This window comes from Scardinius erythrophthalmus, assembly GCF_964197995.2.
Source record: "Scardinius erythrophthalmus genome assembly, chromosome: 14".
Classification (NCBI taxonomy): domain Eukaryota; kingdom Metazoa; phylum Chordata; class Actinopteri; order Cypriniformes; family Leuciscidae; genus Scardinius; species Scardinius erythrophthalmus.
The window spans coordinates 42,050,950-42,076,144 of NC_138234.1; positions in this window are offsets into that span (position 1 = coordinate 42,050,950).

Consider the following 25,195-nt stretch of genomic DNA (forward strand, 5'->3'; position numbering starts at 1 on the left):
GTGGGTTCGTGGGACGGGGGGTGTTGGGGGGGGGCAACGGGAGGTTTCCGGCAAATAGTGGGTTATTGGACAAATAGTGGGTTCGTGGGACGGGGGGTGTTGGGGGGGGGCAACGGGAAAATTTCGGGGGGCCGGCGCGCTCGTCCGCGGACCACCGTCCGCGAACCCCCTCTCCAATGGTGGAATGGACGTTTTCTTCGGTCTTGGACTAGCTAGAGAAACTCTGCTGCCAAGACTGGGCTTTTGGAAGAAACTCAGACAATATTTCAGGATTTTTGAACAAACTCTTAGACTATTTTTATTTTATTTTATTTTTTTAAACCAAAAATGCTTACAGCACCTGGTATTCCCAGGCGGTCACCCATCCAAGTACTAACCAGGCCCGACTCTGCTTAGCTTCCGAGATCAGACGAGATCGGGCGTTCTCAAAGTGGTATGGCCGTAAGCGAAATCTGCTGCCAAAAACGTGCCTTTTGAAGAAATTCAAAAAAAGTGAAATTCTTCACTTTCTGAAGAAACTCTGCTGCCAAGACTGGGCTTTTGGAAGAAACTCAGACAATATTTCAGAATTTTTTGAACAAACTCTTAGAATTTTTATTTTATTTTATTTTTTTAAACCAAAAATGCTTACAGCACCTGGTATTCCCAGGTGGTCTCCCATCCAAGTACTAACCAGGACCGACTCTGCTTAGCTTCTGAGATCAGACGAGATAGGGCGTTTTTTTTTTTTTTTTTATATACAAGTTCAATTAAATTACATTTGAGCATACATTTCATCATTCATATACAACATCCACAAAGTACATCAAAAATGGAATACATCCATTTTCTGGCATTTCAATCCTATTTTCTTTTAACACTTCCTCCACTTGTTTTGAAAATTTTTTGTAAAACAGCATCTCTTTTTTCCATTTTAAAATAATTCCACAGTGTTAAAATGTTCCCTTTAACCTTACATTTAAATAATCTCCACAGATCCAATACACACCCTTTACTCTTTCGTAAATTCCGCCTTTTCCATATAGCACTTTTCGCCAAAACCAATAACAACTCTTATCACTTTTTTATTCTTGCATTTTTCCTTCACTCCCAAAATTAAAGTTTGATTCCAGTCACTCTCTTCTTTCCCATCCCTTTGTAACGTAAACGACTCTGGGTAAATGCGAATTAGGAATTTTGGAAATATTTATAATCATGGTCATAATAATTCAGAAATCGCATGTATATTTACTTTATCAACTATCGAGATTACCTTGTTCTGTAACTGGTCTGGTCATCAATCATTCGTCCAGTGAATAAATGTAAGATTATCACAGTTGTGACGGAGAGGCAGAGACGGTCGGATCCATGTGCAGATATTTATTAAACTAGATGTACCACATCGTCGTACAAAATATGACCGCCGCTCAGGCCTGCACTGGCTTTCCACAAAAATAAATGACGTGGAGTAATTTGGCTGTATTGCGTGTTTATGTATATACCTAAAAAAAAGTAATAGTATGTGCATGTCTGTCTGTGTGTGTGTGTGTGTGTGTGTGTGTGTGTGTGTGTGTGTGTGTTTGTGTATGTGTGTGTCTGTGTGTGTGTGTCTATGCGTGTATGTATGTGTGCGCGTGTGTGTTTGTGTGTCTGTGCATGTGGATTTGTTTGTGTGTGTATGGGTGTGTGTCTGTGCGTGTGGATGTCAGTGTGTGTGCATGCTTGCATTTGTTTGTATTCCTGCATGTGTGTGTGTGACAGTATCATCCTAAACCAGCAACCCTTCGCTCAACAGCACCATCTACAGGCCGATGAGTGTACAGTCACTAAATGTGCACATAAATGAATTGATTTTATACCCCCCCCATGGATGAAATTCTACAAAACTTAGCAGAGGATACCCCCAGAGGATGTCAAATTAATCATACACATGAAATATGGTGCAGTTCTGAACATCTCCACTGAAGATAGGGGCGATTAAAGCAGAATAATATTGCATTTTAATTTTTTATGGGAGGGGCGCAAATCACAAATGAGTGATTATGGGCTAGGTTGATGTGGGCCCTTAAGAGTGGGCCCTACATACCATAAAAATGTCTTCATCCTCGGTGCCACGGTTCAGGTAGTTATTTAGGAAAAACTGCATTTTTTTGGGTTTGGGGGGGCCCAGCACGGGGGGGGGGGGAGTGGCCCCCGGGGACCAAACGAAATTTTTCCTTAGAAGTCTAGTGGGGCTACATGCCCACCAAATTTCATGTTCCCCGGTGCTTCGGTGTCCCTGGTATCGTTGACGAAAAATTTACGGGGGCCCCAGCGCGGGGGGGGAAGTGGCCCCCGGGGACCAAACGAAATTTTTCCGTAAAAGTCTAGTAGACCAACATACCATAAAAATTTCTTCATCCTCAGTGCCACGGTTCAGGTAGTTATTTAGGAAAAACAGCATTTTTTTGGGTTTGGGGGGGCCCAGCGCGGGGGGGGAGTGGCCCCCGGGGACCAAACGAAATTTTTCCTTAGAAGTCTAGTGGGGCTACATGCCCACCAAATTTCATGTTCCCCGTTGCTTCGGTGTCCCTGGTATCGTTGACGAAAAATTTACGGGGGCCCCAGCGCGGGGGGGGGGGAGTGGCCCCCGGGGACCAAACGAAATTTTTCCGTAAAAGTCTAGTAGACCAACATACCATAAAAATTTCTTCATCCTTGGTGCCACGGTTCAGGTAGTTATTTAGGAAAAACTGCATTTTTTTGGGTTTGGGGGGGCCCAGCGCGGGGGGGGAGTGGCCCCCGGGGACCAAACGAAATTTTTCCTTAGAAGTCTAGTGGGGCTACATGCCCACCAAATTTCATGTTCCCCGGTGCTTCGGTGTCCCTGGTATCGTTGACGAAAAATTCAGTAAGGTGACGAAAAAAAAAAAAAAAAAAAACTTTGACAATCCCTATATGACCGCTTTCGCTAGCTATGCTAGCGGCGGTCATAATAAAGGGGCAATCCAAAATAGTAGTCAAACAAGCAATAGTCAGAGGCAGGCAGCAAAGGTTCACAAACGAGTTCAGAGTCCAAGTTCAAATACACGAGATCAAGTATAAATACTGAGTAGTGAGCGAAACAAACTGAGACAGAGGTTTGGTAAAACAAGACTTCACAAATGAGAACAGAACAGAACAGTCCAGATAAAGGGGAGCTGAGGGTGCACAGGTGAGACTGATGAAATCATAATCAGGTGAATTGCAGTCCTAGTAAGCAGGAGAGAGGGACCTAGTGAAACCAGGAGGAGGCGCTGTCGTGCGTTCCGTGACAACAGTTAAGAAGGGGTATCTATTTACAAACTCCAAGGAAGTTTATCTTCTGGCCACGAACATCAAACTTTCTGAGTTTATTAATTAAAACTACTCAATGTAGTCTATAATATCGAGCTTGTAGCTTAATTAGATCTTTTATTTCATTGACTTTATGAAAGCGGGCTTTCAAACACAGAGACAGTTAAAAGTATATATGGATTTTAATAAATGTAACACTAGAGATTATATGAGCTACAAATACAAACGTACGTAAAAATACAAACAATAAAACAAAAAAACATTTAACCAAACAAGAACATACATGATCAGAATGAATGAAATGAAAGAAAAAAGGAAAGATATAGAGAGAAGGGAAAAGCTAGTAATTATTACGTATAGAAACCTAAGTTCACGAGACACCTGGAACAGCTTTTATCAGATAAATATACTTGCAAGTTTGTCTTCTGTTCGGGTGATGCTGAGAGGCAGGAAAGCGCGGATGGTGTCCTGTTTCTGCTGCGTCTTCCGGTATCGCGGGAAGTTTAAAAAGGCTCACTGAATGTAACGTTACCGAGAAAGTTCAGATTCATCTCCCGTGAAGGAAGAGGCAAAATATAACTTAGTTGCAAAGACCGGCAGCTACGACTCGAACATGTGTTTGTCCGAGGAGAAGGCCGGAGCCTTCTTCAGATGTTCCTTAAAGCCGGGAAGAAGAGTCGGAAGCGGTGAGAGCAGGGGTGAGAGAGCGATATGAGAGAGCGATAAGAGGAGGTCTCTTGTTTTTAAAAGACATCTGTTTACGCCCTCTTTTTGAGACAACAGCAAATCAGATCTTCTGGTCTGAAGCGGGAAGAAAGTCTCTTTGTGTGAAGAAGACACGCCTACCTTGACCATATGTCTTATAAGGGATAGAATTCATATTTCCTCTTAAGATTGTACACCCAGAACAAAACATTTTACTGTAATCTCCTATGTGTGACTGGTTGAATTAAAACAGGATGGTCAGACAGATACCAAGAATGAACAGGTAGAGGAGAGGTAGGGGACACATAACGTTACATTCATATGCATAATTACACACAAATAAATTTTGATTAAACACACAATAAAATCGTCAGTGTTTCCGTTATGGCAAGTGACGACACTTGAGAAACAAAGGAATACATATCAACATTTAGTAATGGCTTGTTATGTAAGAGATTTGTTTGAAAGTCCACGAGTGTGTGTGTGTGTGTGTGTGTGTGTGTGTGTGTGTGTGTGTGTGTGTGTGTGTGTGTGTGTGTGTGTCATCATTTACTCACCCTCAAGTTGTTCCAAACCTGTATGAGTTTCTTTGAACACAAAGGAAGATATCTGGAAGAATGTTTGTAACCAAACAGATCTCGGTCCCCATTGACTTCCATAGTAGGAAAAAAATATACTATGGTAGTCAATGGGGACCGAGATCTGTTTGGTTACAAACATTCTTCCAGATATCTTCATTTGTGTTCAGCAGAACAAAGAATCTCAAACAGGTTTGGAACAACTTGAGGGAGAGTAAATGATGACAGAATTTTCATTTTTGGGTGAACTATCCCTTTAAATGTCCCTCTGGGAAGCAACAAGGTTGCAATTTTGACAGTCCGAGCAGACTTAAAGGCGCCATGGACAGACCCGTTGTCTAAGGAGACAACGAAGGATGTGTTTGGAGATCAGGATTAACTAATTTGAACAGCATGTGACCGGATGTCGTAGTCATTGTCGCTACACCTTAAACTCTTAATCATTTCCTTTAACTTTTAAAAAAATGTTTCCAATTTTTCACAAAATAAAAACAAATGTAGAATACCTTCATCCAGTTTTTTACATATTTTACAAATGGCATCACTTTCCTTCCCCATTAATCAAAGCCTCATTTCCGAAAAGATCACATTATGTCTGATAAAATAGTCTAGACACTCCAAATCTGTACTTACAATCCCACTTCTTATATTCTTCCAAATATCATTCTCTTCAATTTCTTTAAAATGTCTCAACCACATTTGATTTGCATTGGGTTTCTTAAAAATATATTTTTTAAAACACTGATAAAACATCCTTACATTACACAATCTCAAATCCACCATTTTGTCTTCCATTTTCATATACACATCAACTTTGCTTTCTGTTTCTTCTCTTTTTTGAATTTCTTCTAACCACTCTTTTGGAACTGCACTTTTAACTTCATCGTATTGTTTTTCCAGACTAGCCACACTATATTCTTCCTTTTCTTCTTCCATAGCATCTATGATCACTTGTAACGGCAAAAATCCATCTTTAAATTCATACAACACATCTTTGACTTGCCTTATCCCTACTTCCCACTATTTATTAAAAAATAAAACTTGTCCATTAACCCTCTGGAGTCTGAGGTGTTTTCTGGGCCCTGGAGGTGTTCTGACATGCTCTGACATTTGTGCTTTTTTCAGTTATTTATAAACATGTTAATGGCAAAGGTGTAAATTCACTCTATATAGCACAAACACAAGCACAGAGTCCAAATTAAAACAATTCCCCATCGTCCAAATGAAACAATTCCCCATCATAAGTCCATTGGAACGAAACCCTAGCCAAGGCGACATCTATGTATATATCTATACCCGCCCGCGCCGTCAGATCATTTGGACTTGTGCTGTTTTCAAGAGATAACAACGATATAAATACTGTTCGTTTTCTCACACATACCGCTCGTTTCGTGTCTTAGGCCAACAATGTGTACTTATGATGGGGAATTGTTTCATTTGGACGATGGGGAATTGTTTTAATTTGGACTCTGTGCATGCTCTTTGAGACAGTGACCACAGACCTGCATTATATGACTGACAGACAAGAACGGTTTGACCTAAAAATATCAAAATTGAAACTACTGCGGAAACAAAGACACCTACATCTTGGATGCCCTTGAGGTAAGCTAAAACATATCAAAAATTAATTTCAAAGTGAACTATCCCTTTAAAAATACATTCCCACATTTTGCTAAAAAATGTTTCATTGTAATTTTCCAGGCTCGTTTTTTATCCATGTCCAAATATTTTTTAACCACCTTCACTCTCATACTTTTCTTTTTTAGTTCTATATCAACAAGTCCCCCCCCCCCCCCCTCTCCCCCCTCTCCCCTTCCAATGAGTGTGTGGTGTGGTATGCTATTCTAGGGTTTTTTTTCCTCCCATATAAAATCCATAATATATTCTTTTACTCTTTTTTTCCACCCATTTTGGCATTGAAACCACTGATAAAATGTACCACATTTTGGTTAACATTAAAACGTTCACTATTAAAACCTTCCCTTTCAAATTCAAAATTCTTCTTTGCCAAAAATTCAATCTGTTTTTCATTGCACCTATAACCTCTTCCCACATTCTATCTGTTGCACTCTTCTCATCTTTACCTATAGTCGAGTCCCAAAATAGATAAATAGCCCTGGATAAGATGCAGTAGGCATTTTTGAGGAAAAGTACTTCAAGTGTTGTTTCTATATGATTTTTAGGTGCTGAATCCATTTCTGCCGTATAACAAGTTGTAAACATCACTGTTTTGGCATAAACAATAAAAACAAAATGGCTGCCAAAAAAAAAAAAAAAAAAAAACGATTTAATGCATTTATTGCAGTTTAAACATTAAACATTAGAACTAAACTATGCATTCTCAGAATATTTAAACATATAAACAATGAAAAAACAACATTAACATGAAAGGGACAGTTTTTAATGGCTGCTGGAATTATGCCAAGGTACCAAGGTACACTGGGAAGCATATATCAGTGGAAATATGCAATTATGCCCAGCCCGAAGGGGGGGACTTGGAATACACATGACCCCAGGGGGCTGCATATTGAGAATCACTGGGGTGTCCAGCCGCAGGTGGAATATTTCAAACCCAGGGGTGGCAAGGTGGCTTGCCGAGGGAAAGACACATGCTCAGAGAGGCTTACAGAGGAATACACACGTGGGGGTCGCCCAGAGGCCGTGTTAGGTGTCGCCCAGCCTGCATCTCTACAGATGGGTGGATATTAAAAAGATGTGGAATGGTGAAATTTTTTATAGTAATGGAGATGTAAAGTTAGGAAGTGGAGTGGCGATTTTAATAAGAAATGATGTTGACTGCAAAGTGAAAGAAATATATAATGATAGAAAAGGAAAATGTTATGCTGTTGAAATAAGTCATGGGGGAAAAGAGTTTATTTTAATGAATGTTCATGTGCCAACAGAAGAGAAAGAAAAAAGGGAGTTTTTTGAAAACATTAGAGGAATAATGGATAAATGGAAGTCAGTAATAATTGTAGGAGATTTTAACACTGTGTTTAGTAAAAGAGATAGCGGAGGGAATGGTTTTTAAAACAGACATGGGAAGATAAGAGCTGGTATCTTTAATGGAAGAAAGAAACATGACTGATGTGTGGAGGGAGAGACATGTAAACAAAAGAGAATTTACTAGAAGGAGCTTGGTTGGTAACTTTTTTAATCAAACAAGAATTGATTTTATTTTAGGTACAAGGCATATAGATTATTTTATAGATGATATTGTTTATAGTGACACTAGTTTTAGTGATCACAAGATAAGGTGGAAAATAGAGTTTAACAAGGAGGATAAGGGACCAGGGGTGTGGATTTTAAATGCTGAAATTTTAAAAGATGAGAATTACAAATTGGGAATATATGATTTAATGGAACAGGAAAAGAAGGATGGTATGTATGGGGAGGACAAATGAATATGGGAAAATGTAAAATATGAAATAAAGACGTATTCAATTGAATTTAGTAAAGGTATGAGAAAAGCCCAAAATGCCAAAGAACAGGGAATTAGAGAAAGTTAAAGAAAACAAACAAAGGAAAAGGTAATGGATATTCAAAAAATAGTAGAGTTAGAAGGGAAGCTTAAGAAAATGGAAGAGGAAAAATGTCAAGGGGCAAGACTAAGGAGCAAAGCTAGATACACAATAGAAGGGGAAAAATGTACTAAATTTTTTATTGACCTAGAAAGAAGAAGGGGAAGGGCAGATACAATAAAAGAACTGAAAAACAAAGATGAAGAGTCCATAATAGGAACAGAGTTTTTCTTAAATGAAGTAAGGATTTTTTATGAAGACTTGTTTAGAGAGGAAGGCATAGAAGAGGAAAATAAAAATTACTTACTGCAACATATCAAAGCGAGAGTAGAAGAAGAAGACAAAAAAGACTGTGATGAGGAAATAAAGGAAGAAGAAATAATACAACCGATAGAAAGTCTAAAAAGTAACAAACGTCTGGGAATAGATGGAATAGTGAATGAATTTTATAAGATTTTTAAGAAGGAAATAAGTAAGATCTTAAAAGAAGTGTATGATGAAATATTTAAGAAAAAAGAGCTGGATCAAAGAATGAGTATGGGACTAATGAAGTTGATTTATAAAAGAAAAGGTGATAATACGAGTTTGAAGAATTATAGGCCGATTACAATGTTGAATGCAGATTTGAAGATTTTAGCTAAAATTTTATCAAGTAGATTGAAGAATGTTTTACCAAAAATAATTGAGACAAACCAGGCTTACGGGGTGACGGAGGGATATAGCGGATACAACAAGTGGTATACGAGACATAATGAGTATTTTAAAGGAAAATAATAGGAAAGGATATATAATTAGCTTAGACTTCGAGAAGGCTTTTGATAGAGTGGAGTATGAGTTTTTATTTTCGATCTTAGATCATTTTGGTTTTGGGGAGAATTTTAAAGAGTGGTTAAGGATTTTATATAGAAATATAATGACAAGAGTAAAATGTAACGGCTTTTTAACCAATCCTTTTAATGTCACAAGATCCATTAGACAAGGATGTCCATTATCAGCACAGCTATATACGCTGATAGCAGAACCACTAGGGATGTTACTTCAAAAAGATAAAGAAATAAAAGGGATACAAATTGAGGAGGGACTAGAAGAAACAAAAGTATTTCAATATGCAGATGACACGACACTAATTGTGGAAGATTATAAAAGTGTTGAAAATGTAATGGAAAGGGTGACAAGGTTTTGTAAAGGTACAGGAGCAAAAGTAAATGAGGAAAAAACTGTTTATATGAGATTTGGAGAAGTGTCTGATTTAAAAGAGATTTTGGGTTTTAAAGAATTACAAGAAATGAAGATTTTAGGAGTAACGCTAGTAGTCAGGTCCGAATCTTCAAGATTGTGTAACCCTGTAGGCATTTTTGAGGAAAAGTTGTTATACCACATTTTTAGAAAGTTCAATGTCTCCTGAATAAGGATCCACCGTATAACATTGAAATAAGGGTCCCATTTTCTTGTAATTGTTATTGAAACAATAGGTGCATTATTCACAGCCGAAACACTACAGGTGGATCAGGTAAAAATTTTAAGTTATAGATATCACCATAAAACCTTTCCAGTTTTTCACTTACATAGAGACAGACATTTTTTGTATTACAAGTTTTCTGAAATGTCATGTTTACATATGCAAATGAGGCATATATATATATAATTCGAGGGGCAGGCATACCAGTACGCGCTTCTCCCTTTCGGGCTAGCCCTGTCTCCTCGCGTCTTCACGAATGTTTTCGAGGCAGCCCTTGTTCCTCTCGACGACTGGCTGATCCTAGTTCACTCTCGAGACAAGGTTTGCGAACACAGGGACCTAGCTTGTCTGGGCCTTCGGGTCAATTAGGAGAACAGCAAACTCTGCCCCGTGCAGAGGATCTCTTTTCTCAGTATGGAAATCGACTCGGTCGCCATGTGCGCGCAGCTTACGAGCGAGCGCGCGCAGTCACTGCTAACTTGTCTTCGTCAGTTCGAGGGCAAGAGTGCGGTCCCACTGAAACTATTTCAGAGGCTCCTGGGGCATATGGCAGCCGCAGTAACGTCGCTCGGTTTGCTTCATATGAGACCGCTTCAGCTTTGGCTTCGCAATCAAGTCCAGAGTTGGGCATGGCATCTCGGCACGCTCCGAGTCCCAGTGACTTCGACCTGCCGTTAGACCTTCACCCCGTGGACGAACTTCAGTTTTCTATGGGCTGGAGTGCCCATAGAACAAGTTTCCTGGCATGTTGTTGTATCAACAGATGCCTCCACAATGGGCTGGGGCGCCATGTGCAATGGATATGCTGCCGCGGGCTCCTAGACAAGACCCCAGCGCCTTTGGCATGTAAATTGCCTCGAGTTGCAGGCTGTACGTCTCGCCCTGCACCGCTTCTGTGCGTTGCTCAGGGGTCAGCACGTATTAGTCCGATCAGACAATACCGCCACAGTAGTGTACATCAACCGACAAGGTGGTCTGCGCTCCCGCCATATGTCACAACTCGCTCGCCACCTCCTCATATGGAATCTGAGGTCGCTTCGAGCCATTTATATCCCGGGAGACCTGAACCGTGCAGCTGATCTGTCTCAGTTTCGGCCTCTCACTGGAGAATTGAGACTCCATCCCCAGTCGGTTCAGCTGATTTGGGATCAGTTAGGGGACGCACAGGTAGATCTATTTGCCTCCCACGACTCGTCCCATTGCGACCTGTTTTATTCTCTGACCGAGGGCACGCTCGGCACGGATGCACTGGCGCACAGCTGGCCGCGGGGCCTCCGCAAGTATGCGTTTCCCCCAGTGAGCCTTCTTGCGCAGACTTTGTACAAGATCAGGGAGGACGAGGAGCAGGTAATTTTGGTTGCCCCATATTGGCACAACCGCACCTGGTTCCAAGAACTAGTACTCCTCGCGACAGCACCTCCCTGGCCAATTCCTCTGAGAAAGAACCTGCTTTCTCAGGGACGGGGCACCCTATGGCAACCTCGTCCCGATCTTTGAAACCTCCATGTGTGGTTCCCGGACGAGACGAGGCACGTTTGAGTACCCTACCACCAGCGGTGGTGGCTACCATCACTTCCGCTAGAGCATCGTCCACGAGACATGCCTATGCGTTGAAGTGGAACCTCTTCGTCAACTGGTGTTCTTCTAAACATCAAGAACCCACTGTAAAAAGCGAAATCTGCTGCCAAAAACGGGCTTCAAAAAAAGTGAAATTCTTCACTTTCTGAAGAAACTCTGCTGCCAAGACTGGGCTTTTGGAAGAAACTCAGACAATATTTCAGGATTTTTGATCAAACTCTTAGACTCTTTTTTTCTTTTAAACCAAAGATGCTTACAGCACCTGGTATTCCCAGGCGGTCTCCCATCCAAGTACTAACCAGGCCCGACTCTGCTTAGCTTCCGAGATCAGACGAGATCGGGCGTTCTCTTTTTATTTTATTATTATTTTTATTTTATTTTTTTTTTTACTTTCAATTCACAGATTTTCAATTACATTTTTTCATCTCATTTTACATGCTCACATTTCACTTCATGTATATAGTTCCATAAACATAAAAAAGGAAAAGAAGGAAAATAAATAAAATTTACTCAATTTGCATCAACCAATAAATAGTTTTATTTTTACCAATTGAAACATATGTCTTTGCCTGGCTCTTGATATATTAACTTATTTGTATTTATAAAAAACTCTCTCACCTCTTTCTCTCCATATTTACAAATCAGCTCTACATCTCTTTTTGTTAATGACTTAAATAAATCTTTTATTTTAACCTTCCTCCCTTCAAAATGTGCATAGTTCCTCCTTAGAACCACTGCTAGTCTGGCATGACTCAATATAAAATTAATTAAGCAATTGTCCATTTTTTTCTTTTTCCCCAAAATTCCAAACAAAAACATTTGACTCCATTCCTCCTCTGATTCAACTCCCACACCCCAGTTTTCTATTAACAATCTTTTTAGAAAGTCAAAAAATCAACCAAAGCCTCACATCTCAAAAAATAATAAAAAAAACTCTCATGGCCATTATTACACACATCACACATCGCATTTACCTCATTGTTTATTTTATTTAACACCACATTTGTGTAGATTCTATTATGTCTTATCAAAAAATCATTATTCTCACACTCTACACTGTTATATTTTACATTTAAGTTCGACCATATTGTTTCCACATGCAAATTATCAAACACCCTCTTCCACACTTTCTCTGCTGCTGGCTCTTTTCTTTTTTTTTGTTGTTTTTTTCTTTTTTTTAAACACATTTTATTGTTTTTAGACATACAGAATACAGAAACAAGACACACCGCACATGGCAGAGTTACAAACTAAAGCCCTATTCGCACGGGATAAGTATTACCTGGTGACCTCCAGTCATTTGTAATAATTGCGGAGGTCGTCTGTGATCTTAATCCCGTGCGAATCGGCCATGTCTGTAATTTGTAAAGTAATAATTCCCCCGCAAATGACCTACCATATTTCGCCGAAAACGGAGGTCCTGTGATAATATTAGTCCCGTGCGAATCGGCATCTCTGATTTAGCCAGGATTTGGCGGGGCTTTTTTTTTTTTCAAGGTAGCTATTTCTTTCTTTTGCGCCTTTTTATCCATCTTTCGCGAAGAATGGAGGGTGCGTTGGAGTGTTTTGACAGTGTTTTGGGTGCTGGGTCATGTCGCTATACACCATATACAATTTGCAGAAAGAGAAAGATGAAAAACACCACAAGTGCGAAGACAAAAAAGAATGATTAGATGGAGATGGATGACATGTATAGCCGCATGCGGTAAGTATAATTTTTATGTTTGTATCATACATAACGACAAGACATCTCCAAGCAATAGCTATTCAAAAATAATGCACAATCAAGCGAGGGCTCACTTCATAATTAGAGGTTAATGTTACAAATAAATCAAGCGTAAAGCTTGAGCTAATAGATTTTAACCTGGTGAAATGTTTTTTATCCATCTAACCGGACCCTCAACCATACGCAAAAAGTGTACAGTGCCATATAGTCGCCCATTGAAAACATATTTCCACTGGGCTACAAGAAATGTAGTATGGATATAAACTATTTTTATATGGTTATAGTATATTTTTTTTAAGTATTTTTGTTTATTTATCATTGCTATCCATATATAATAGCCTACATGGCACATTTAAATAATAATAGCCTATGAACAATTATAATAAAAATGCTTGCCCATGTGTAAACTGTAAATATACAGTGAAGAATACAGACTACAATAAAGATGTAATAAAAATGTACACAAATGCAAGCAATATTGGCAGTTGTTTTTTTCTGGTGGTCTACTTGTATAGTTATAAAGTGTAGTAAGTCAGGGCTGGGTTTAGGTTTTAACTTTAGATTGAAAATCAAAATGTCATTCTTAAAGGGATACTCCACTTTAAAATGAAAATTCTGTCATCATATACTCACCCTCATGTTGTTTCAAACCTGTATGAATTTCTTTCTTCTGCTGAACAGAAAGGAAGATATTTAGAAGAATATCATTGACTTCCATGGGACCAGAAACTGTCTGGTTACTGACATTCTTCTAAATATCTTCCTTTCTGTTCAGCAGAAGAAAGAAATTCATACAGGTTTGAAACAACATGAGGGTGAGTATATGATGAAAAAATTTTCATTTTAAAGTATCCCTTTAAATTTCTTAGTACTTTTGATGTTATTGTTCTCATTTGAATCGTTTTCTGTTGTTTAGGTACTTCAATTTGTAAAAGAAAATTGATTACTTATGTCTGTGTTGAATATTAACACTGCAAACTGACATTATGTACTGATGGCCTTTCATAGCAAATTCATACTACAATGAGAGAACAACACGAGAGCGAGGCCCTTCCTTTTGGGAAACAGAGGTGCTCCAGAATTTTCAAGACAATGATTGGTACCTCAACTTCAGAATGCCCAAAGAGACCTTCAATATCCTTTGTGACCAGCTGCACCCATACATCAAACCTCAAACTACCAACATGTTGGATCCAGTACCTCTAGAGAAGAGGGTAGCAGTTACAATCTACAAGCTTGCCAGTAATGTTGAGTTCCACAATGTTGCCAACCTGTTTGGTATTGGAACCAGCACCGCCTGTAATATTTTCTGGGAGGTGTGTGAGGCACTGAGCAAACTCAGGAGGGTTTTTGTAAAGAGGCCAAAAACTGTCGCTGGAGTCCAAGCCATCATCACAGGATTTGAGAGGAAGACAGGATTCCCCATGTGTGCTGAGGCTTTGGATGGCACACACATACCAATCATAGCCCCATCGAGCTATCCCACCGACTTTTATAACAGAAAAGGATGGTACAGTGTTCTTCTTCAAGGTCTTGTAGACCATACTTACAGCTTCCTTGATTTTGATGTTGGCTTGCCTGGGAAGTGCCACGATGCATACGTTTTTGAGTGTTCACGTCTGTGCCGCAAGCTGGAGGATGGTACCTTTTTCCCTCCAGTCAGCAGGAACATCCAAGGGGTCGACATACCTGTCCTGATTGTGGCCGATTCTGCCTACAGCTTGACTAGCAACATAATGAAGCCATTCCCGGAAGGTACAGCGAGGGGTCCCAGGGCAGCCTATAACGCCTCCTTGAGCCGTGCTCGTATCCACGTTGAACACGCATTTGGCCGCCTCAAGGGCCGTTGGAGATGCATTATGAAAAGAAATGACTGTCAAACCCAAAATGTGAAGTATGTTGTGTCTGCTTGTGTAGTGTTGCACAACTTCTGTGAAATGCAGAAAGTTGCTTACCAGGAACCCCTGGAAGATGTGTTTGATCAACCAGAGGCAGGACCAGAGCAGCAGATATTTTCTACTCTCTCCCCAGCAGAGCACATCCGGGAGGCCTTAGTAGCCCATATTAATACAAATCAGTAAATTGCAAAGAAGCTTTGGAAGCTCATACACAAACTATGCAGTCAAGACGCACGTGAAATTGAAATCAAACATTTATTTATAGTGCAGAGCATCCTTCATTTCTGAACTTGGCAATTCACATAAGATTGAAGTTTTGTTCAACATTTTTTTTCAGTGTTTTGTTATAAAATAAAAATTTTTTACAAAATATAAAAGAAATGTGCAAATATTGCTTTCCTAAAAGAAAAAGGCACATTCGGAATTTGTCCAGCCGAAGTTTTTTTAACACACCTTTTTCCCTACATAACGTGCTAAATATTGCTTTCTGTAGGGAAGCACTGAAACCATACAAAAATCAAAGTAAAGTTAAATAAATAAAATGGTGAACTGCCAGACCTTCTAAAACACACTAAATCTTAAAGGCCTAAGAACAAATAATGCTTTCCTGCAAGATGTTAAGGCACAAAAAGCTAGTTGGGTGGGTCATTGTAGTAGTGCACTTGATATGCTGCTGGGGCAGGGGGTCCAGGGGTTGTGGATGGAAAGTCCATGCTCTCAGCTGATGGGCGTTGATGAGGTGGTGTATAAGGGTAGTAATGTGGGGCTGAAAAAGGTGAATGCTGAGACTGGGGCCTAAAGCAGATTCGGATCGGATCTTCTGTCAGATAACATCTCCAAAATGTTAAATACCTTTTGACTAGTAACCAAAAGTCCAAATCATAGTCTCTGCTGCACCAAATTAACTGATATAAATACTAGTGTAGAACATTGCATAGAAACTGTGTCTATTCCTCGTTTAGTGAGATCAAATAATAAATCTACTGCAGGATCTAGGAAAAATCTAATTGTTATTAAAACAGAAAATGTTGCTATTAGTAAACAAAAACAATTTCTAAAGCTAGGTCTTTTTAAACATTAGATCACTCACACCTAAGGCAGTTATTGTAAATGAAATAGTCACAGATAATAGCTTCGATGTACTTTGCCTTACTGAAACCTGGCTTAAACCAAATGATTATTTCAGTCTAAATGAGTCTACTCCATCAGGATACTCCTACAAACATGAGCCCCGTCTGATTGGTCGTGGCGGCGGTATTGCAACAATCTATAGAGATTTTCTTAGTGTTACTCAGAAAACGGGTTATAAGTTTATTTCATTTGAAGTACTTGTACTAAATGTTACGCTCTTAGACGCTAGAAAAACATCCCTATTATCTTTAGCCTTGGCTACCGTATATAGACCGCCAGGGCCTTACGCTGATTTCCTAAAAGAATTTGCAGATTTTCTCTCAGACCTATTGGTCAATGTCGATAATGCATTAATTGTTGGAGATTTTAACATACACGTAGATAATCAAAATGATGCGTTAGGGGCTGCGTTTATCGATTTATTAAACTCCTTTGGGGCTAAGCAAAACGTTACCGGACCAACTCATCGTTTTAATCATACACTCGATTTAATTATATCACTTGGAACCGATCCAACCGATATAGCTATCATTCCACAAAGTGATGATGTCACTGACCATTACATGGTAACTTGCATATTACGTACCCCTGTAATATATCATGCTGCGCCGCGTTATCGATTAGGCAGAACAATCCTTCCATCCACCATAGATAATTTTTCAAATTGCTTATCGGATCTGTCTCAGCTGCTGTCTGAACCCAAACAAACAGATGAACTAGAGGAACTAACCAGCACTATGAGCACCATTCTCTCTGGAAAATTGAATATTGTTGCACCTATGAGACTAAAAAAGGTCAGAGAGAAAATTAAAGTACCATGGTACAACAATACTACGCGTGTTCTAAAGAGAGAAACTCGTAATTTAGAGCGTAAATGGAAACAAACTAATTTAGAGGTTTTTAGAATCGCTTGGAAAGACAGTACGTCACGTTATAAAAAGGCCCTAAAAGCGGCCAGGGCTGAGCACCTCCGCAAACTAATAGAAAATAACCAAAACAATCCTAGGTTTTTATTTAACACCGTGGCTAGACTAACAAATAAACAAGCGTCACCTGAACAAAATATTCCGTTACAGTTTAGTAGTAATGATTTCATGAAATTTTTCACTGAGAAAATAGAAAACATCAGAACCACAATTGTAAACGTTCAATCCTCAATCGCGCCTTATAATTCAGCCTCGATTATCACCCCGCAAGAACAATTACAGTGCTTTACAACTATAGAACAAATAGAGTTAAATAAACTTATCACTTCCTCTAAAACAACAACATGTTTATTAGATCCCATACCAACTAAACTACTGAAAGAAGTGTTACCTGTAGTGGAAGAGCATCTCCTCAATATTATTAACTCATCTTTAACTTTAGGTCATGTTCCAAAAACATTTAAACTGGCAGTTATAAAACCTCTCATTAAGAAACCACAATTAGACCCAAATAATCTAGCAAATTATAGACCCATTTCAAATCTTCCTTTTATGTCCAAAATACTAGAAAAAGTTGTGTCCGCCCAACTAGGCTCTTTCTTACAAGAAAATGACATCTATGAAAAGTTTCAGTCTGGGTTCAGGCCGCATCATAGCACTGAAACTGCGCTCGTTAAAATCACAAATGATTTACTCTTAGCTTCTGACCAAGGCTGTATCTCAATATTAGTTTTACTTGATCTTAGTGCTGCGTTCGATACTATAGATCATACAATACTCTTAGATCGACTACAAAATTATACCGGTGTTCAAGGACAAGCACTAAGCTGGTTCAGATCATACCTATCCGACCGATACCATTTTGTCTATTTAAATGGAGAAAAATCGATCATAACTCCAGTAAACTATGGAGTGCCGCAAGGATCTGTGTTAGGCCCTCTATTATTCTCAATATATACAGATGGTGGCCAACCAGAATGAGACATTTACCGCCGCCGTTCCCGCGGCGGCAAAATTGGGATGTGTATTTGCTGCCTTTTACCGCTGAGTGGCGCTGTAATCACAGACTTTGAAAAGTGTCAGTTTATTCTCTTTATGACGTAATCTGCCGCGGCAGTAATCTGAGCTGAGGTCACAGATAAATTCAAGATAAATATTGTGGTTAAACGAATTCAAATTCATTAAATTTAAACAAAGTAGACACACGTTAACATTGTGTGCCCATTTTTTCTATCATTTAGAAAGGCTATGTCAATAGGTTACTTGTCATTTACTTCGTGTTATTTTAATGTGTTTGTAGATTTATTAACTGAAACATTACAGTGAAATAAATTTAAATAATTTACCGTAAAATTAAAACATTATTGCCGCAGCAAAAATAAACCAGTCGAATTTTAAAGTCGTTCGCGAAATGACTAGGCTATGGCGCAAGTGACAGGGCAAAACAGCAGCAACTGCGGCATTTTAAAAGGTAAGTTTCTATCTGTTTATTAAAAAAAAAAAATGGCGCAAGATCTTGTAAAAAAATATATATTTTTTTTCATTATTTGAACAAAAAATTGACTGATTGAATATGTAAAAATATAAACAAACAAAGCAGAGAATAAAACAAACTTTTAGGGCAAAAATATAGGCCTGTTATGCTACAACAGAATTGGTTAACATTAGGCCTAACGAAAGCAAAATATGTATACATTTCAAACAAAATAAAACAAAACAAATTCGTGGCCGAGTGGTAGGCTATAACTTACGTTTCAATAATTCAGATGACAACAAACATGGGCTACTTTTTTATTATTAATGCAGAGAGATTTGATAGTTCTAAAATATTGCTACACCATATTGTTTTTTTCTCATAGCCTATTTTAAATATTTTATATTTATAAAATAAAATTACCATTCATTTCCATTTTACATTAGGGACAATTTTTATCCAACAGAATGGCTGAATTAACATCTGCATAATAATAATAAATAAATAAACAAACAAACAGCACATGGTCTTGTAAAAACACTTTTAAAATTTTAGACACATAATTTCGAGACAGTAAATTAAAAAAATAAACAAATAAAAAAGAATATGACAAACTTTTAAAACAGAGAAAATAGTAGAGCTAGGCTACTCAGACGATAGCTCTGTGGTCAATGCATTAACAATAGCCTCTCGGAGCTTCAAACGATCTGAGATCGAATCTCAGTGTAGCCGACAGCGTTTATGTTTTTCCGTTCTTGCTTAAATAGCCTATGCATCTGTTTATTAAAGTCAATCATCTTGTTTAATTATCAATTGTACATTACAACATCAATTTGCTACATTCCAGTTGAGCCGCTGCAAAGACGACACATCTGATGAAGGAAGACTGTCAGCCGATTGCACCAGAAAATAAAGATGATGAAGCTCGTCTTTAATCTGCTAAATTATTATTTTTTTGTGTGTGTGTTTGAATCATTCACGAGATTGAGATGACTGACAGTGATAGCCTACCCGGCCATCGCAACGGAAGACATTTTTCAAAACAGATCGAACAAATCAGAAAAATACTTTCAATACAGTATTGCTTTCAATTAAAAAATAAACAATGAAAATGTAAAAGAAAAAGAAAATTAATTAAGTTTGAAAACCCATCGCACATTTGTATGAATAAAGTGTCGGGAAAGTTTATTTATTTAAACAGGGTTGCATCGATGCGATTTTATTCCCTTTGTGATGCAAAATAAGAAACACAGAATCTTATTCTTGCAACATTTTAAATTTCTATTGTCAAAGAAATTGCAGCTAAATTAAAAAATTAAAACGGTACAAAACGAAAAAAGTTCAAAACTACATTTAAGAACAGGCGTTTTTCTTTGCCTCTCTCGCGCTGGATATTTTTTTAGTAAGTTTGGTCTCCCTCACTGCGCGCGGCGGGTCTTTCTCGAAATTAAGCATTTCAGCGTAAAAAAACACCATACAGCTGATAATACTGTATGTGTCGCTGTGTGTCATCCACACAAATCACGAAAGAAAAAACTAACAAATAGCTTTTGTTCCTTCAAAGATACAACATGCCTTGCTGAATTCACCTTACAATAAAACGAGGTGGGTCGCGAATTAAAGAGCTCTGTATCTGCTAAATTGAAATTGTGTGTGGAAAACCTTTAAATACAATCAATAAAACTATAATATATAATTTTATAAGATATATGGCCTACTGCACATAGGCTATGGACTTTTGGAGATTTTGAGATTAATCCTTAAAAGAATTGTGCCTTTGCCTGCTCATCAGGCTGGCTCCGACACTCTCCATATGAAAGACGGAACATTAACACCTCTGTCCTGCACCCCCACGATAAAGCAACTATTGCCTTCTCCAACCCCCCACAGGCTAGCTGAGTTTGCAAAACAAAGAGTTTGCCACTCGCCGTGGTGTGCCAAAACACTTAATTATAAACTTCAATATTTCATTCAAAACAATCTCAAGGCGCTTTGTGACATTTTGAAAAGCCGTGGATGCATTACTGCCACTGGAACCATGAACGCAACAGAATACTGGTTCTGATTTTATTGTTTGTCGTTTAAACGTCATATATACATATATATATATATATATATTTTTAACAGAACTGCTTTTGAAATTACGATTGGAATTATTATAGGCTACAGAAGTAAAGTCATTGTATAGCCTAATATTTGTTCCTTAGTGTAAAATGGAAATGCATGGTGATTTTATTTTGTAAATAGGCTATAAGCAAAAAACTATGTTTTAGAACTAGACAAATCTCTCTGCATCAACAATAGACTACAAAATGCATTAATAGGCTAATATAAAAAATATCAGTAGTCCAAGTTAGTTCGGGATTCGAACCCGTGTTATTTAAATGATCGTAACGTAAGTTCAACCACTCGGCCACGATTCACTCGTTGAGACATGGCCTAACGTTCCAGTGTGTGTTCACTCACAAGAGCGAGAAGCACTCTTCATTCAAATGAACGCGCCGCCGCGTTTGTCGAACACTAATTCAACATTGCCAGAATAAAACCTGGCTTTAGAACAATGCATAGCGCCACTCGTCGTGGTGTGCCAAAAAAATTACAATCATTTAGTTTCATTTATTTCAGTGTTAATGTTTGAGTTAAAAAATCCTCTACAAATTAAATTAACACAAAGTCGGCTATAAGAGTCCTTTATAGGCTACTAAAAAGCAAAGGGCTTACAGTCTTAACATTTAGGCTACTTTGCTTAAATTCGATACATTTATTTTCAGTAGGGCCTAATACATTTGTAGGGATGTAATTTCAGTATGCTTTACCAACGCTATGTATTCAATTAAAGTTCCAAGAGGTCTGGTATATTTCCTTCCCAGCTGACAAGTGCACAGCAAAAATCACAACTTGTGCTTGTTATCATATGCACAAGTTATTTAAGGTGTCTCAACTGTACACAGTCTACCCTACAGTGTGAATTCGTTACAAGGTTTCATTTAATTAAATTAATGTGCAGCAATTTGTACAAATAGAGTCTATACTGTTGTAGCCATTAAATAATCTCATTTAGTATCTTATATTTAGTATCTTTAGTATTCATATTTGTTAAAATATTATAATGTTATTTTTTTCCATCTATGTTGATTATGAAAAGTGAACAGCAGGAGTAAGATATGATGCATTATATCGAGAGATGGATATGGAGTGGGTCAGACATGATTTTGACCACTTCATTAAGTTTTGTTTAGTAGAAAACCTTTCTTTAAAGTGAATTTCGTTTTCTATAAATTGTATCTTAATTTTAATCAATTTTTCATCAACCCTTGCCTGGATTTAATAAGTAAGAGAAGCAAATATAACAGACACTAATCATGGAGGCGCCCGCGCGGTCACTTGCATTGCACGTCAGCTGGAGCGCATCTCATCCTCCTAACTTAACGAAACTCAGCGTATGCCTCACACAGACATGATAAATACATCAAATACACAAAGCTTGAAATGTCTTCAAACGAAATAATTCAAAACGAAAAGAAAAAGGCTACTCTCTGATTATGTCTTTATGTGCATTTCTCTCTAGGTGCGTTCACTACAAATATGGCGATCGTCAACTTCATCTTTGCAGTCGACACTGTCAGAAAACACCAGTTTATTGATAAAAATCAATGCACGCATCACTGGATTTACAAATACACATCTTGCTTGTTGCACGCACATATATCATGTCGAAAAAAACTCAATATTATGTTGAAATAACATTATTATTAATAATACATCTTTTAGAATATTTGATTAAATGCTGAATGTTGCGCTTGTTCAATTTAATAAAATTAAAACTTTAATTGTGATAATTAAAATAATTGAAAATTAAATATTTAGGGGCCACGTTTTGCTAATTTATTATATGCCTATTACCTATATTAAGTAGGTCATATTAAGACAAGGCATATATTAAGTTATTTTAGCTGTTATGAGAAAAATAAATCTAACGAAATCTAAATCTAAAAAAAATTCTAATATGCCTATTACCTATATTAAGTAGGTCATATTAAGACAAGGCATATATTAAGTTATTTTAGCTGTTATGAGAAAAATAAATCTAACGAAATCTAAATCTAAATCTAAAAAAAAATTCTAACGCCAATTCAACATGCCAGAATAAAACCTGATTTTTGAACAATGCGTAACGCCACTCGGCCTGGTGTGCCAAAACACTACATTTTAAACTTCAATGTTTAATTCAAAACAATCTCAAAACGCGCTGTGACATTTTTTTAAAGCAGTAGCCTAGCCTATATACATTAAGGGCATTGAAACCAGGATCTTAACTAAAACGCGTTCCGCGTAATCTCTCAAAAATTATGCCACACTACTCCATGTATTTTTTTTAAGGACTGCTTTTGAAATCACTATAAATTACTATGCAATTGTATCGCTCACGAGAGCTCTTCATTTATCTAATTCCTCAATAGAATAGTAAAAATATTAAGCGTCATTGCTCCTAATATCGTCTCTATTTTTTAACTTTTGATTATATTTTTTCAGTTCTAAAATTGATTCTATCTTTGGTTCTATTCTGTTGTAGCCTAATAGGCCTATTTATATATATGAAAAATATGCCTATTAGGCTTAGGGTTTTATATTTAACCCACTTACATTTTAAAATACGGCAATTGCTGCTGTTTTGCACAATGTCCCTTTGCGCCACCTGGCGGTCATTTCGGGAACGACTTTGAAATGCGGCTGGTTTATTTTTGCCGCGGTGATTTCGCCGCGGCGGCTGGCGCGGCGGTAATAGGCATTCTGGTTGTCCACCATCTGTATGCTGCCACTTGGAAATATTATAAGGAAACATGGAATTAGTTTCCATTGTTATGCTGATGACACTCAAATATATATTTCATCACGGCTGGATGAAAACGCTAAATTATCCAAATTGACAGAGTGTGTTAAAGATATAAAAGATTGGATGACGCGCAATTTTCTTTTATTAAATCCAGACAAGACAGAGGTACTACTTATCGGTTCAAAAAACCGCCCACAAAACCTCTTACAATACAACTTTAACATAGTAGGATGTCCCGTTACTTTATCCTCTACTGTAAAAGACCTGGGTGTTATATTAGATTGTAACCTGTCTTTTGAAAATCATATTTCATATGTTACAAAAACAGCCTTTTTCCACCTCAGAAACATTGCTAAGCTACGTAATATGCTCTCTGTTTCTGATGCAGAAAAGTTAGTTCATGCGTTCATGACCTCGAGATTAGATTACTGTAATGCTTTATTGGCTGGTTGTCCTGCATCCTCAATAAACAAGCTACAGTTAGTCCAAAATGCCGCCGCTAGAGTTCTTACTAGATCAAGAAAATTTGACCATATAACACCAATTTTATCATCACTGCATTGGTTACCTATAAAGTTCCGTATTAATTACAAGGTATTGCTACTGACTTATAAAGCCCTAAACGGCTTAGCTCCAGTCTATTTAACGGATCTTCTATCGCCCTATAATCCATCACGCTCTTTAAGATCACTAAATTCGAGGCTTTTGGTCATACCTAGGATATCCAGATCAACTAAAGGAGGGAGAGCATTTTCACATTTAGCACCAAAACTCTGGAATAGTCTTCCGGATACTGTTCGTTGCTCAGACTCGCTCTCCCAGTTTAAAACTAGATTAAAGACGCATCTCTTCAGCCAGGCATTTATATAATATTTTTAATCTTACAGTAAAATCCGGTCTTTACTTCATAAACGCCAGAGGAGAACTGGCCCCCGACTGAGCCTGGGTTCTCCCATGTTTTTTTTTTTTTTTTCTCCATTAGGTCACCTGATGGAGTTTTTCGGTTCCTTGCCACTGTTGCCTTTGGCTTGCTCAGTTGGGGATACTTAATTTAATTAATCAATCAACAATACTATTGATCAGCATTATCAAACATGGATGTTTTAAACTAGAAACAAACACTGATGTACTATTTTATTTAATCCTGTGAAGCTGCTTTGATACAATCTGTATTGTGAAAAGCGCTATATAAAAATAAAGTTGACTTGACTTAAAGCACTGAAAGATCTGGAGCATTAGCACCCTGTTATCTTCTGCTCTCTTTTCATCAGCTTCCATCTTCTTTATTTCAAAATCAAGGCGTATCCTTTCCAGCTCCATTCTATTTCTCTCCATATCTTTCTCCCATTCAAACCGCTCCCTATCGTAGTCATGGGTGTTCTCATTTTGCAGGAGACGGTCCAGACCCTTGTCAATTGCCTCCATTATCTGTGTTTTTCGGCCCTTTCTTCTGTGATGTGCTGCAAAGACAAAACATTTATTTCAGCAAATTCCGATGTTAAAACCTATATATACTGGGAACATTCAATGCTACAGTGATTAATTTAAATTCCTTTGGTAAGAACTATGTAAAGGTCAATTAATGGTTTGTGAATATACCTTTGGGACATTTCTTTTGGTTACATCTGTGTGCCTGGCAATGTCAGTTGAGTTCAGTTGAGTGATGCACCTGTTAAGAAATGGATGTATTTGAGCTCTCATAATTCCTTTTATTTTTATTCTCAATTAAAGTGATGCTGTGATGTGTGGTCTGTATATTATGCTATAATGGTCGTAGGCTACTATAAGCAGGGTGAGGGAGACAGGTAAGTGCAGGTTTATTGCCGTTCACCACAACATAGACCAGACAAGTCTCGTTTCACATCCTATTCTATTCATACATGAAAGTGCGCACACAACAAAGCATCACTATAGATGAGAAAAACAATAAAAGTTATTATGGGAGCTAAAATACAATTTCCTGCTCTTAGCAGGTGCATCACTCAACTGATCCTAGTGTGTGGTAGTGTCCCAAAGGTACATTGACAAAATATTGATACTTTTAGGTATCATAGTACAGCTAACCATATCA